Source organism: Phalacrocorax aristotelis, chromosome 24 (genome assembly GCF_949628215.1).
Source record: "Phalacrocorax aristotelis chromosome 24, bGulAri2.1, whole genome shotgun sequence".
Classification (NCBI taxonomy): Eukaryota; Metazoa; Chordata; class Aves; order Suliformes; family Phalacrocoracidae; genus Phalacrocorax; species Phalacrocorax aristotelis.
The window spans coordinates 5,730,386-5,742,248 of NC_134299.1; positions in this window are offsets into that span (position 1 = coordinate 5,730,386).

Consider the following 11,863-nt stretch of genomic DNA (forward strand, 5'->3'; position numbering starts at 1 on the left):
GCAAAGGGGGCCTTACTGAAGAGGACTCGCTACTGAATGTTTGCTTGCGATGGCATCTTTGTGGTCATTGCGCCGTGTCTGAGCGCCGCGTGCCACCGAGCTCCCGAAGAAGGCTGCCGTCCTGCTGTGAGAGCTGACGGTGGTGCGGTGCCCGGGCAAGCAAGAAAAAAATAACATCAGGTAAAATCACGCTGACCTTCAGACCAACGCTGTTGAACTTTGTGCTATGCAAAAGACAACAACGGATGTGACCGAATTAACAGGTTCTGGAAGACTTTGGGAAAAACTGACTGCTGCCTGTCCCTCTAGCTTATAATTGTCTTGCTGGTGTCAGTAGGGCACTGAAATTATGCGGTCCTGATAATGCTGTGGGTAGGATCTGCAGCCAAGGAAAAAGAGCCTGTAAAACCAGTCTGCCGCGTGGAGTTATTTCCAAGGCTGGCAATATTTTGCTCTGAGATTTAGAAATCTTTTGGAATAAGCTGCCCTTTTCTGTAATGAATTGAAAGTGTTCTGAAGATTGACAAACACAATTTTGTCTTGACTCCCCATTGGAAAAAGTCCCTGTAGGAATTTGGCACATCGTACATGGGAAATCTAGTGCTTTTATAGATATTTTTGAGTTGCGTGAAGATTTAAGGGTCTAATGTACTACGTATTGAAGGTTGTTAATTTTTAGGTGGTTCTCGCAGTGGGGCTCCTCTAAATGTCACTAGTCACTTTTTTAAACCTATATAAAGGAAAGGGGGTGGATCAGGCCGTAAGTCCATCAAGCTGGAGCCTTGTCATTAAGACAAAGGAATTGCCTGTCTGATATCCTTGCCCATGCACAAGCATTGGAATGCTTCCTCAGAGGAAGGCTCTGAAAGACTTTGTTGAGTTTGGGCTTGTTAGAGAGCAAGAATTAAAATTTTTCTTCGCTCCCCAGAAAACGGGGAGGGACAGATTTCAGGGACACACGACATGTTCCCCAGTGCCCTGCGAGAGCAGAAAATGTTCTTCCTGATCACCACAGACTCCTGCTCATCAGTGGAAAGATGAGCTCTGATTATCCTTATTTCAGCAAGTGTAATTATCAATGGCAAGTAAGAATAAACCAGCCTTTCCCTTAAAAATACAGCTCACCTAACCCCATACTGGTAAAAGGGTTAAACAGAAAGACTTAAGTAGACAGGTCAAATGCAGAATCAGGAAATCCAAAACCACAGCAGTTTTGGGTCCTAAGTGGGGTAGCAGTACCAAATATTCCTTCATTTGTTTCTCATGCAGTCGTTTCGCTAGTACTTAATGCCCATTATTTGCTTTGATGCCCCGGTGGTTGGCATTTTAATATGTGGGCAGGTTAAAGCAAATGAGTCTACAGAAGAGAATTATATCTGTCATTACTGGAGTCAAGGGATACATTACCCCTTTGTCATTACTGTGCTAAGACATATTCTAGTATGGCAAAAATAAAAACGACATGTGAGGCAGGCAGATCGCAGGGTTCTCTCCCACAAAGTCACTGCCAAGCAGCCCTCAGTGCTAGCTCAGCACTTCTGAGGCCTTCAATGAACCGCAGAGATGGATGTGGACGTCATCCGCCAGCTTCGAAGATGTGATGAGCTTCAGCGGCTTGGAGATACACCACCCCAGGCAAGTATTTAGGTGACTTTAAAAATTAAGCGAGCAATATATAAGTAACTTCTTGTTTATTTTTGTTGTATGATTGAGCTCTACAGGTAAGACAAGTTTTCTAAACAGCTACAAATAAGCTGCTAAATGCATTCATATGTCCCTGCTCCCTGCAGGGGGGTTGGACTAGATGACCTCTAACAGTGCCTTCCAACCTAAACCATTTTATGATTCTATTCTATGATTCATGCTTCTTTTAGTAATTTTTGTATTTTTTTTCTCTAGGAAGTATCCAAAATTGGGCAGAAAAGGAAGAGAGACATTCCAAACTGAGCAGCAGCTGCATCTGCGAGGCAGCCTTGAGTAACTCAGGAGTTACTGCCTCTCACGGGGGCGAGATGCAGATGATCAGCTGCCACCTGGCCAGGTAGTAAATCTTATTCCTGTTGCATTCCTGTGGCCGATGTGGAGAAGGGCCTTGTTGTTGGCGAAGCAGTGGCCTTCAAGAGAGCTCATTGCATTAGCGACTGCAGGAGCTCCAGGGAGACTTGCTGCCTCAACTGCGCGGCGTCGGGTGTTCCTGACCCTGCTGCTGTGTAACTGTACGACCTCGGGAATATCACTTCCCTTCTTCTCTTTTGTTAGGGCGTCTCATTCAAAGTGTGAACTTCTCAGGATAGAGCCTGCATCTTCTGCCCAGCATTTTGCCCCAGCGCGGCCTTGAGCTCAGTGACAACTGTTGGTGCAAGTGAAATAGAAATAAAGTCAGAAGAGCCTTCTGTGTCTTCCCCCTTCCCTGCCACCCCCCAGTGATATTTTGCATATTAAAAAGGCAAGCAAAATGAATTTGATAACGCAAAAACGATGGCAGCTCGTGACTTTCAATCAGTGCTTTGGACTCCCCAGTGATCTGAAGCACTCTCATTTGCTAAAAGTGTGTTCTCAGAACAGCAGGAATGAGGGGATCTTGGTAGGCTGATGAAGAAGGAAAAGGAAAGCATTTTCCTCCAAAGTCCTCCTGGGATTTAGAGTTGAAAAAGAGAGCAGGGTAGCATATACAGTGATGTTCTGCTGGGAAAAAAAAAAATGTGTGTCCCAACAATTTAGAGCAAAAGACATCTCAAGTCGCCATCCTATGCCTTGCTTGTTTGTTCAGGCTGAATTTTCAGGGAAAGATGGAACTTAACTGCGTTTGGACATTTCGTTCGTTAAAAGTCAGGGGGCTGGCCAAATTACATCACAGAACAGTGGGAAAACGTGCGTTGGAAAGGTCCTCTGGGGGTCACGTAGATCAGCTTCCTGCTGAACACAGAGCTGACTTCACCGTTGAACCCGGTTGCTCACAGCCTGCCTTTCCTGGCTGCCCCGCACCTGACCTGAGAATTTCCCGTGGTCTCGGTGACCGCAGGATCTCAGGGTGGGTGGGCTTCGCTGGCCTGCCTCGTGCAGGAGGTCAGGCAGGCTGGGCACAGTAGCACTTTCTGATCTTAAAACCTTGAGATGTGTGGTTTCCTCTAGATGCACGCGCACCTATAGGACATTTTCAAGGTTGTGGCAGGCATGAAGAAAGTTTGGCTGGTTTAGGCATATTTCTCGTGTATTCTCTGAAGCTAGACAAGCCGCGGCACCGGGCATTTCAGAGATGTAATAAGGTAATGAATCAGACCTTGTTTGAGTTCATATTTGTGTCTACCCTGCACATGACCCCAACCTGGGTCCAGGATCCATACTCCTAGCTGCTCTAAAGAATGTAAGAAAAGGGTGATCTTTGGCTGAAGAACTTGTTATCTGAGGATCATCCCAGGGAAAGCAGATGGATGCAGACGTACAAAAGAGCACATGAACGGAATATTGGCTGTAAGAAGTGTTGGAAATAGGAGTGTTTGGTGGTGAGTGGTTAGTTAAAAGGAAAACGGTGCCAACCCCAGAGCACTCTAAGCAATGTCAAGGAGCTTTTTTCCTCTGAAACTCAGGTGGAGTCTATAGATCGTGCCTGCTTATGGGGAACTCCTCCAAAGCTTCAAAAAAGGCACGGCAGGAAGGACAAACATGCTTGGCTGATAAGAAGGAGACAGGTGTAGCAGAGACTGGCCTTAGGGAATAATCAGAGGCGAGCCTTGTACTTCGTACAAGCGTGGGGCCAGATTCATTTTTAAATCCCCTGTGTTGGGCAAAGGCACAAGCGTTTCTGTAGCTGTAGTTGATGGCACTCAGGTCGTAAATTATAAACAGTGTACTCAAACACTGCAGTATTTGCGATGTATTTATATCGTATTATGTAAGATAAATTGTTGGCAAACATTCATAAAGTATTTATTGGACATGCCACTGTTTGTTCAATGATTTATAAATCAATGCTGTAAAGTGGTGACAGAGTTTCAGATGAATTCTTTGCAAAATATTTGCTGTGCATCAATAATTCTGCTATTAATTAGTTTACAGTTTATCTGCAAGTGCTTTGGGAATGATTTACATTTCACTTTCTCACTAGCCCGAGTGGCAAAGGGCCTGCAGGCTGGCTCAGGTGGTGTGCGAGACCTGCTGGTCGTTCGCATTCGGAGTTCAGTCTAGAACCGAATCTGTCCCCGTTTTGTTGCATCTTCATTGAAAACCTGTCATAGCAGGGTTTGGGAACCAACGGCAAATGGAAGTAACTAGAGGTGCTGGGGATACAGGGTAACCCCGAGAGTCTTCGTCAACAACTAGCTGAAGTTTAGCGGCCTGCTTACAGCAGTGACCAATCCAGTCTCTGCCATGAGCTTTTTTCTGGGTTTCCAGTTAAACCTGCCACATTCCCCACCTTCAAATTTAAGGCAATGTTTTCCTCTCTGTATCGTAGTTGTCGGTCTATCCTGGTTCCATACAGACTGACTTCGTAGAAACGTTGTTGCAGTGGTGCATTTCTCATTGTTCGGCTACTGTTTGAGACGTTAAAGATTTACAAGTTTTCTGGTGCTTTTCACTGAGGGAAAAAAACACCAGAGATCATAACAGGAACTGAGATTCTCACTTTACTGCAAGATCCTAATAGCCGAGATGACTTCTCTACCCACTTTGCTCTCCCTGCAAAGCATTAAATGACTCAGAAGAGTTAGAAACAGGGTGAAACCCTCAGGGTTAAAATACAGAGGTGCTAAGCCTTCTGAAAAACACGGATTTTTAGTTTAAGCCTTTCCTGTGCTTTCTAGAGCACCAAAGAGATCTGAAAATGTTCTGTAGAGACAGTGGATTATTAGTATGTGTTTGGAAGAAAGTCTACAGTTACTTGTTGCCTTAGCAAAGAGTTTTCACATGGATTAAAAAAAAAAAAAAAAAAAGGCAAACACATTTGCAGCACCTGGAAGGTAAGACACAGCTGAGGGGAAGGCTAGGTTAGTCTGAGTGCTTAAATCCCTTCATCTGGGGGCAGTCACATGTTCCTTGCTCTGCCTGGGGGGCTGTGGTTACCACGTTCTCATTCAGGGGCTCTGTGGGGCTCTGTAACAGTGGGTTTCAGCGTGACCTTCCTTCCGCACACTTAGAGGTAAGTGCCTAAAGCACATCAATCTTAAAATACACCAAAATAAGGAGGCTTTAGTCTTTAAAGAACTGAAATTGCACCTGTTGAGATGCAAATGCATGGTAGTTTATATTTATCTATGCAAATAAGTTTTGAAGTAGTGCTTGAAATTCATTCCGGTCCAGTAGATCAGCGTGTAGTCGTCTTTTTGCTTAAACTCATCGAGGTTGAAAATGTAGTTGGTTTTAGAACTGCAGAAATTAAAATAACTTGTATTAATAGAGTGTTTGGAAAGCGTGCCTCCCTATGTACTTATGTGTTTGTTTACACAGATAAAACAGCCTTCTTAAGGTATAAGAAGTTGTTACTTTGAGCGTGCAGTTTGCTTTTTGTGATGGTGACCTCCGTGGGGTGGTAGGAACATTTAGACGTGTTAATGCCCTAGTGAAGATAGGGAAGTAGAATAGAGCATATTAACTGCTATCCACAAGAGGATACTAGAGTACGTAGCTGCGTACCTAGCTACTCCAGTATCTTTTGGTTGATGGCAGTTAATCGATATGTTTTATTCACGTTTGATAAAGCTTTTGGTGAAGAAGTGCAGCACGCTGAAATGGCTCTGAGTAAAGGCATCCTAATTGCACTCCCTTGGGAAATTTCGGGTAGGATTTGTGTAGCTCTGCTTTGCTCTGACTTTCCCTTTGAAAACAGACTTCTGGAGAACGGCTCTGCGGAGGTAAAACTGCGTTTGAGCTAAACGGGGCTATCTAAATGCATTACGGCTTATTGTGCCTGCACTTCCGTAGCTGCATTACTACTAAGAACAACCTTTAGGCAACTGAACGAAGTGGGGATAGCAACACGCGAGGCTCGTGTGGTTGGCGTGCGTTACCAGGCTCCTGCTGGCAATAACCATCAAAAGAAAACGTTGACTGATAGCCCTGGATAGTGCGCCCAGGAAATGTCAGGTATTTCAGGCAGGGAAAATGAGTTTGAAGCCTGGATGCAGTAACAGGTACAGCTTCAGGAAGCGCCACAGGGAGCCATCCCTTCATTGCGAGCGTCCCCGACCTCTCCTCCCGTCTTAGATTATTAGTATAATCTATTTAGGCTTATCTCTTGAAAGGCGGTGAATTTGTCTTGTCCAGTACCTTTTGACAGATGTTCTGTGGCACACCTGGCTTTCCCCTCATGCTGTCTCTTCTGTCTTTCAGGCGATAAGCTCATCTGGGCAAGGCCTGCCTGTTCTAGCATATGGTTTTGGTGGAGCGCTGTGCCTGCTGTCAGATTTCGGTAAATAATGTAAAAGGCCGACGGTTAAGACGGGTCGGTGGCGATGTAGATGGACTAGCAGAATTCTGTGCTGTGGCATCCGAAGGTTCTGAGTTAAATTAACCGATGTACACGATAGAAAGGGCTGCTTGTAAAAGCTGCGTGGAATATAGCTTGTGTGAACTTCTCGTGAAGGTTTTGGTTGCGAGGTTCTAGAGACCTGCATTCAGATCTGCTGCTCACGGTAAATATCTGTCTGTACCCACGCTAGGGAGCTTAGTAAGTACATGAGAAGATCAGCGCAGGCCTGAACTTAGCAGCAAGGTGTGGTGTGCGCCAGCTTATTACATCGGTTACGGAGAGGAGAGCTGAGCGAGGGCTAACAGCGATGCTCTGCTGGTGCCCTAGAAGGAATGTTTTACTGGCTCTGCCTTGAGAGGACCTTCACAGAAGTTATGTTTTGGGAGTGAAGGGAAAGGAGGGATGTGAGATTTCAGCCCAGCAGGGACCTTAAGTGGTGCTTCCGCTCCTCTTATGCACAAAGGCGATAGTAGGTAGCAGGCAAGGCAGAGCTTGCACCTCGTGCGTGTGTGTTTAAATGCTAAGTCATATTTCCAACATTTATTTTACTTGCCATGTGAGCAAAATCCTGCTACAGGGATCAGCAGGTGTTTCATATTAGCCTTCCACAGATGCATGTGATTCCACAGGTAACAAGGCAGTGAGCAAGTGGGTCTCAAAACTCAGTCGTATCAATCTCTACTAGTGGCTAAAATACACTTTCTAGTTAACAGCTGTGAATTATGTAATGTGAGAAGGTAGAAGGCAGCTGTGATCCATGCTATTGGGTAAACTGTTTCATCTTACCTGTCCCTTTTTTCTTCTATAGACTGAATCCATCCAGTGTGTAAGATTGCGCTGAACGTATTAATGTGTATAACTGTGTTTTCACCTGAATTCTGCCTTCGGGGCGGCACCTGCAGCACTCTGTGCCTCAGTTTCCCCTATGCAGCTGCCTGCCTGAATTAAATCGCTGTGGAAAGCACACGTGGAAAACGGCAAAAGCTTTTGCCTCTTGTTTGCGTTAGCAGGGCACGCAGATTTTGGCGTATTTTCAGCACTAGTCTCAGCCTCAAACTGTGTGCAGAAAAGCCTTTAAGAAACGCTGATTGGTAAAACCAGTGAGCGGAGACTGTCTTTAAACTCAAATACACTATATTTTAAGAGCCTGAGCCGGCCGGTCGGGGGCTCCCAAGACTCCCAGAGTTGGTGAGCGGTTCGAGCGAGGCCGGGATGTCGCACGCTCCCCTGGCGGCACAGGGAACCCCCCGGAGAGCTTGTGAGCTCCTCGCCCCGGCTCGCTCCTCTATATTTGTCATCTTTAGTGAACCTCAACTGTTCAATGATTTGGTGTTGGGCTCTGAGGGTAGGGAAGACTGGCGTACTGGCTATGAATATTTCTGTTGAAATATTAGGGGCTGTCTTCATGCAAATAACAATGGCGCAGTTGAATTCTTCCCAACAAAAACATCTATATTCCAGTTAAGATATGTAAATATTATAGAAGCCTTTTAGACCACATAGGGTAAGCTGACTACTTATCTGTGAAGATTGTTTGATACTTGTTTATACCAAATTTTCTTGGTGTGTTCTCTGAAGTAATTGATTTTTTGGCCGTAGTAGGGGTGATGTTACTAAATCAAAAAGGCTGCTGGCCTAATGTAAGAGTTTTTGACCTTGCAAGAAATTAATTTTTGGAAAAGAGAACAAGTCCTTTTCAAACAAAGAAAATAAAAAGAAGTTAGGGTTTTTTGTAGGGAGAAGTGGAGCCCGATGAACATCAGCTTCTAAAAACCATAAGGACCACCCTGTCAAATAAGAGAAATAGTTAGGTTTTGCTTCTGTATAGATTAAGCTGCGGTATTTTAGGCTTCATACATGGAATTGAGGTATTCAGCAGAGGTTTCAACCTTCTAAAAGGCATCAGTATCTCAAAAGCACAAGCAAGTGGGTTTACAAACTGTTCAGTTGTATTAAATAATGTATATGTACTTGTGATGAAAACAAAAAATCAATAGCCATTGCAAGTTTCGCTCTGAAAGAATCTTAAGGAAATGTCAGCTCTGTTTTTCTGTGCTATTTCTATTGTGTCCATCAAATGGCTTGGGCTCTCTATTGAAGTGATTTTTCCATATTGGCTTTTACTTTGCGGTAAGCTTTATGCTGAACATACTTAGAGGAGCCTCAATTGATGTGTTTTATCCTTGGTAACAAGTTTACCAAGACCTTTAAATACTCCTTGGAAAAGCCGCAAGGAAGCAAGGGGTAATGAAATGTATTGTCCTCTTCGTGCGACAGGGGGCAAGAATCCCGCCTGTTCCCTCACGTCGTCCGTATTTGAACTGGGGATGCTGGTTTCCCATAAACGTGTGGCTGGTTGCACGCTTCGGAAGGATTTCTGGGTGCGCAAATGCAGTCTTTCCTCTACTTGGGTGCTTATTTCTGTTGCAGAGCAAAAGTGCTCCTTCCTTGCTTGGCCTCTGAAGCGACTGCCGGTAGGAACAGAGCTTACGTCGGCGCTTTCCGTGGGGATGGTGTGTGTGTGTGTGCAGGCAGAGAGTGCGTGTCGCTTGTGAACCTCTAACTTCGTGCCAGACTAGCCGAAGGTGGCCGAAAGGTTAAGTAATAGGTTTAAAGGGGTTTAAAAACTCACTTTTGTACACAAGTACTCAGTTTGATTAGACAACTATTTAAGGTTTTAGGGCGCTGTGTGGTTTAGTGTGTGGTGACACGACTGTGTTTTTCTGATACCAGATGACAATGCTTACAGATGCTTTTGCATCTTAAAAAAAATAGATTATTTCAGAAAGAATGGCCAACACTGAGTAGATCATTCAATAATCTCTTCAATAATATTGCTAAAGATCTCTGACCTTTTGGGTTTTAAGAGCACCTGTAACATTTCACACTGATCCATAATAGATGCTCTTTTTCTTTTTATTAAAATCAGTTTATAAATGAGCAAGGGTTACTATCTATAACTGTCTGTAATCTACATTAAAGTGTGTCTGTGTGTATATATATGCTTAAAAGTTTTATGTGGAAGCTATCAAATCCTAGGTTGCAGTGTAGATACCGGTGCTGAATAGTAAGAGTGCTCTTGGTGGAATTAGTTGGAGTGTGTAAAAAGTCAAGCACTACTTGTGGTGAGCAAGGACATCCGAATCTTGCTCCAGGAGGGGGTAGATATGGTATCCCTGACAGTGACATCTCTGCGGGCTCTTTTGCAGCGTTATTGGTACTTTAAATAGCTTCCTTCTGGCAGCAGTATGATTAATATAGAACTACAAGTTTCAAAAGCCGTATCTTGCTTGAGTTAGACCAGCAGTTGAAGTCTGTGTAATAATAAAGTACTAAATAAATAGTAACTGAAAAAAAAACTAAAGCTAAAAAAAAGAATAAAGTAATAAAGACAGGGCAGCTAGTGGCTCGTGTGTTTGGGCATGGCGTGGCAACTTCTTGCTGGCGGTGTTCATTTTAGTAGCCCCTTACTGCTCAGTTTATTGCCTCGAGTTACCTGTCTGTGTGGCCAGTTCATAAACCCAGCTGCAAATAGATCGGATGACAAAATGGTCAGGAATGGGAAGGAGCAGCTCCTCTTTGAAGGAGAGTAGAGAAGAGCAGCAGCGTAACCTGGCATAAATGGCACCGCAGCTGAACCTTCAGCTTTGCCTTAATATCGATAACCACCTTCCTGCCTTGCGAGTTTGAACACGAAATGCTGGGGAGTCTCAGCTGCTTTGCTACCCGTTAATGCTGAATTTCACTGTGTGAAAAAGGAAGTTGATAGAAACTGGTAGTTTCCAAATGATTTGTAAGTATCTACTCTAATGACTGAGTTAGAGCTTTGTAAATATTTGCAAATAGGGATGTGGAATTAGCTTGTGTAATGCATGCAGGCAATGTAATTTTCAATTTACTTATCGATGTAAACATTAATTTAAACCTGATGCTAACGCTGGTTTACATAACTTTACTTTCTGGCAGAGCAACGAGATCTATAATTTGCGTGCATCGTCAAGGCGAGGCCTGGTCGCAGGTATCCAGGTCAGAGTTTGAGGCTTAAGATCGTCTGGGCAGCTTCGCAGAACCCCGCCGGCTGGCGTGAGCCAGGAAATGGGAATAATACGTCAATACGTTGCTTGAAAGCCATGGGGTCGCGGCAGCGTAACCTATCGGATAGTGCTTTAAACAGGAGCTGGGGAAACCTGGCTTCTCTTCGTAGTCCGCTTTGAGCTACGTGTGCCAACTCTTTCTCCTCCGCTGTGCTTTACCTGTGCTGCGAGGAGTTTACGGTTCAACCACACAAGAAAGGCAAGGGCCTCTTCTGGTTTGCGCATACCGTGCCTTACGCAATTCACCGTAGTATTGCTTGGGGTCTTTAGGCATTTCTGTCATACAAATAACACTAACCATTTTATTCTAACGCTTTGTTCTGCTCTGCAGAGCTCCATTCTTTCAGAAATGCAAAATCGGCTTCTTGCATCCCTGCGGAAGACGACTTGACATGTTATTCCAAATATTTTTTGCCTTGTACAGCGTGTGCTTTTTCTTCGAGAACAGAAAGAAATCTTTTGCAAAGCAAATCTTTTTGTCGCTTTCTGTTTTTCCCCATTATTGTTTAGCAGATCACAATCTTATACATAATGTATATGTGACTGAAATATTCAAGGTAGTTAACATTTACCGTTGTTGCCAAGGGAAGTAATTCTCTTCCAAAGATACAACTTTAATATAAAAGAGTAATAGCTGATATTACAGTGTTCAGATACAAAAACTGATAATGGAGCCCTGTTGATATTTAATATCAGCTGGATTAAATGAATCTTGCATTATGATATTTTTTTGAAGGTTGGATTTGTGGTTCTGTGATGAATAGCTAGAATAATTACATCCATATAAAACATAGTGCCCAAGAACTGTATCTCGTGAAAATACACCTCTGATAGACCGGTTTTCAATTTTAATAAAATTGAAGAAATTTGATATTTCTGGAATGTGACTTAAATTTAACGTAACCTGGCAGAGAAGTTCAGTTTATCCAGAAGTTATTAATGCAGAAGAGCAGAAGTGGGGGTATTTTTTGGATAGCTGCTTAAATCATCATTCCTTCTTTGTATCTCAGTTAATGTTCCCCCAGGGAAGAGAAAAAAATTGCTCCCATCGAAATAGGTTATCGTTTAGACACCACCGTTTGAAGTCTTTCTGTTTGGGCCTAACAGGGAGAGGTGAATTATCTCGTGGCTCGCTCTGCGACGTGGGCGCCACCACACCATTTCTCTTCGTGTTCCTTGCTAAGTTCCCCATTGCTTTTGTTTTGGGGAAGTAACTGGCATACCGGGGTCGTGCCGAACCTCAGCCCCGAGCAAACTTTACTCAATGTGAGCGCAGCAAGAGCTGCTGAACGCGTTCTCCCCC